The sequence below is a fragment of the Brassica napus genome, chromosome A8 (assembly GCF_020379485.1).
Source record: "Brassica napus cultivar Da-Ae chromosome A8, Da-Ae, whole genome shotgun sequence".
Lineage (NCBI taxonomy): Eukaryota > Viridiplantae > Streptophyta > Magnoliopsida > Brassicales > Brassicaceae > Brassica > Brassica napus.
The window spans coordinates 11494160-11498859 of record NC_063441.1 but is presented as its reverse complement, the minus strand read 5'-3'; the positions used below and the strand labels follow the sequence as shown (position 1 = coordinate 11498859).

The window sequence follows — 4700 nt, the reverse complement described above, 5'->3', positions numbered from 1 at the left end:
AGAATAAAAATGGATATGTAGTAAGAAATGTTTCAACCCAACTTCATATCTTACTCTATAATAGAGTTTATTTCATTTATGAAGTAATCTATTTTTTTTTTCTTCATAACAGAGTAAAAAATAAAGTGGGGTTGAAGCATTTTTACTCTATATCAATTTTATTTCATTTTAGAGGAAAAAATGAAATTTTACATGGAAAATACTCTAAAACAATGTGGATGCTCCCACTGGAGGGTTTAGACCATCATCATCGCAGTTTCTTAGATGAGTTTTAAAAGAAAATAAGGCAGTTAATTAAATGAAAACAAAATTAAAAGCTTATAATGGATCCTTAGTTAATAGTTTTTGTTACCGATCATAGAAGAGTTTCTTATAATACATGTCAGCTTCTGGGGTTTTTGTTTTTCTTTTCTTTTCTTATAATACGTGTCTACTTTGTGATGTGACTGCGATGGTAGTCAGATTTTAGCTTTCCCGGGTCTTCGTTAGAGATTGGATAGAAATTGCAATTTCGATTTCTGATTTTGGGAATTGGGAGATGGATTTGATCCGAGTGTTATAGATGTAGATGAGAGCCGTGCAATGGTTTTGAATTGATTTTGTGGGAAACTTGATGTGTAATTGAAGATATTTCTTTCAAATTATTGGCACCTCTTTAGGATATTTGGTCTGATTAGCGCTTCTTGTAGGCCGTCTCAAAACCTTGCTTTTTTTTGTTTGGTTTGTCTAATTTCTCATTCCTTGCCTGGTCTCATGGATTCCGTTAGTCGGGGTACTGGGTTTCTAAGGAAGAAATGTATAATACATTCTGCTTTGTGGCTTCAACAAGATACTTTGTATGTTTTCCTAGGAATTTTTTTCAAAACCAGAAGGATAAGTCAAGCATTGCCTTTGATCCTTCTCTTTCTCTTTTGCATTTAGTTGGGGTAAGGATTGATACTTCAGACCATATGCTTTAATCCTTTCCAGGAATTGACTGGATTTGAGATACAAGTCTTTAGTTTGCCTGCTGACTGCTTGGTATCTAAATCTTTAAAACAATAATAGTATTATGTATTTTATCGTAGGCTGTTCTGAGAGGGGATTTGAAGCTCTTTCCTAATTAATTTTTATTTGTACTCTCAGCTTAAGTAAGTTTTTATTCGTGTATTGCAGGCATATGACATAGCTTTCCTTCAAAGTTCATTGTCAATTGTATCATTGTTTCTATGCTTTTGGAATTGACAGTACTTATTTATTGATGCAAAGTCTTTCTGTTGGATCAGTTGTATGTGCCAATGTTTTTGTATGTGCCAACATTTTTTTTAAAAAACCTAAATTAAGAAACTCTCATTGGAACAAGAAAATTAGGTGATTCTTAACTACGGTCCTTAGCTAAAATTTAATAGTTAAATAATCATTAAAGTGTATTTAAAAAACCTTATGAGTTTCTAGGGATAATCATGCTCTTAGAGAACTCCATAAAAACGTCATTGTCTAAATGTCATTTTGTACTGGTTGATTTTTAAAAACAAAACTAAATTTAACTACGTTTTAGTAAAAAATAATGTTTTGCTCTTTATCATATTTTACAGACGGTGTTGCTCTTTATCATATTTACATGTACTAATCAGCGTCTTATTTGACATATTCAGAGCTTCACGGTCAGAGACTCAGAGTCAACTGAGACGAATGAAATAAAATTATAATTACCGTCTTATCTTTAGAGAAAAACTGAAGGTCTTATCAAATTATTATATAAAGAGGCAATGCTCTTCACAAGGCCAGAACATAACTAGCCTTGTGTGTTGTGTCTAACTCGTAAGTCAGCATTTTCTTAGTTCATATAACCTAAAACAACAAAAGAGAAAGAAAAAGAAATGGAAAACGCTTCGACTGTGAGATTCTCTAGCTGTCGAGGCGTCGCGTTTGAGATTAAACCTCATGCAAACCCTTTCGCCATCATTACAACTGATCAAAACCTTAACGCAAACGCTGAACGCGAGGAAACGAGCCGCAGGTTTCGACTTCCAAAAGGTTTCATCAGAAACGCCTCAAAAGCTTTCCCTTCATCGTTGCAACAGTCTATAAGCCTAGCCAGCAGCCATTTCTGCGATCTGGACTCCGACAATGACGAAGAAGAAGATGAAGACGATTTTTACTACTTAGAAGAAGGTGTGTTCAAAGAAGGAGACGAACAACGCAACAATACAGACGAAAACGCAATTCTTGATTCTTCCTCAAGCAAACACAGCGAGAAACCGCCGGTTCCAAGGAAACGCGTTTCAAGACTATCAATCATACTTCTTGATCAAGGACTCTTCACCGTTTACAAACGTCTCTTCGTCACTTCATTGTTTCTAAACGTCGTAGGTCTCGTTCTCGCAGCCACGGGACGTTTTACATACGCTAGAAACGGAGCATCTCTGTTTTCAATCGCCAATATTCTTGCCCTAACTCTCTGTAGAAGCGAAGCCTTCTTGAGACTCGTTTTCTACCTAACCGTAACCATCCTCGGACGCTCCTTTGTCCCTCTCCGCATTAAAATCGCGGTCACGTCGCTCTTGCAAAGCCTAGGCGGTATCCACAGCGGTTGCGGCGTTTCCTCAATCGTTTGGCTTGTCTACTCATTAGTTCTCACTCTTAAAGACAGGGACAACAATTCAACAGCGATCATAGCGGTTGCGTCCGCGATTCTTTCCCTCCTCTGCCTCACATCCGCAGCTGCGTTTCCTCTTGTTCGTCATTTACACCACAACGTCTTTGAACGCGTCCACAGATTCGCGGGCTGGTCTGCTTTAGGCCTTGTTTGGGCGTTTATACTATTAACGACTTCCTACGATCCAGTTTCAAGATCTTACACTGATAATCTGGCCTCGAAGCTGATTAAAACGCAAGAGTTTTGGTTTACTTTAGCGATCACAGTCGCCATCTTGCTCCCTTGGTTGACTGTGAGACGCGTTCCGGTTGATATATCATCTCTCTCGGGCCACGCGTCGCTGATCAAGTTCAGTGGAGGTGTGAAACCAGGGATCTTAGGAAGGATCAGTCCATCCCCGTTGTCAGAGTGGCATGCATTTGGGATCATCTCTGACGGGAAGACATCGCACATGATGTTAGCCGGTGCTGTCGGAGACTTCACCAAGTCATTGGTCTCAAAACCTCCAACTCACTTATGGGTCCGTACGGTTCACTTTGCCGGCTTACCCTATCTAGTTAACTTGTATGACAAGGTAAATAAAAATTCTCTTAAAACCTAGAATTTAACTCGTGACAAATTTTCAACAGTTTATTTATTGAATAATTGACCATTTTGAACATGTTTTCGACGCTTTTTTAAAATATATATGCCGACACATCAGTTGAACATTAATATTAGCTACAAAGAAATATATTTTTTGTGGGATTTTATTTTTATTTTTCCACTTCAAACTTATGACAACCACTGTTTTAGATAAGTAGACTAGAAAAATATGCTGTGCGAAAACGTTGATGACCAGCAAGATGCAATATTTTTTAAAAAAATTATTTTTATTTCAACTGAAATACTACCATTTAGATTTTAATATATACGTTTTTTACAGGTATTACTTGTGGCCACTGGTTCGGGGATTTGTGTATTTTTATCGTTTCTCATGCAGCAGAGTAAGGCCGATGTATATTTAATCTGGGTGGCCAAAGGATTAGATGATAATTTCGGGTCGGAGATTGTGAATACGATTAAAGCTTATCCTCATCAAGACAGGATCATAGTTCACGATACCGCGATTCTAGGACGACCTAATGTATCGGAAATGAGCGTTAAAGCTTCCAAGAAGTTTGGAGCTCAAGTTGTAATTGTTACAAGCAACCCTGAAGGAAGTCGTGACGTTGTTAATGCATGTAAGGCTTCTGGTGTTCCAGCTTTTGGTCCCATTTGGGATTCTTAATTACTAGTATATTTTTTACATAATGATGTAAAAGAAAGATTGCCAAGTGCCACAACATATATACTTTAAGCACTTGTCTATCCCTAAGTTTATTTTTTATTTTAAATACCTAAGTTTATTTTTTATTTTTAATACATAAGTTTATTTTTTATTTTTAATACCTAAGTTTAATTTTTATTTTTAATACCTAAGGTTATTTGATAAAAGAAACTATTTGAACGACACAGTAATTATTTTAATCGCAAACATTGATGGACCATAAAGTTTTAAGCAGTGTTTTCAGACCGGACCGGCGGTCGGACCGGGTTGAACCATGAACCGAAAATAATTTGGGTTGGGTTAATGATAAAACCCAACTAAAATCGAACCAGTTAAAAATCTCTATCGAACCGTCAAAAATCCGGGAACCGGCGATCCAATGAATCGGCCAAACTCCGGTTCGTTTATAAGCCAAAATTTTGTTAATAAAATCATTAATTTTTCTTTTTTTTAAGTAAAAATAAGATTTATCAAAGACTAATAAAGTATTGTCTTTCGTCTTTTTTATGTTGTCTCTACAACTCATAAATTATAAGATTCACAAAGTTTAATATTCACGTCGAGATATTGTTTTTGTCTCCTTCTCACTTTTAAAAAAAAAATTATTTCATGATCACTTGTTTTAAAGACCTTAAATAATTGAAAGATTTTCGTTTCTAAAATTTGTATTTCAAAATATAACTTAATGTGTATATAATTTTTTTTAAAGGTGATGAAAATTTAGAGTGATAAGATTTGCAAATAAAGTTTAAA

General features: G+C 35.8%; 1 pseudogene; it reads left to right on the top strand.

The window, feature by feature from the left end:
* The first annotated feature begins 245 nt into the window (after positions 1–245).
* On the top strand, positions 246–3957 carry LOC106359672 (annotated as a pseudogene).
* Positions 3958–4700: the final 743 nt, after the last annotated feature.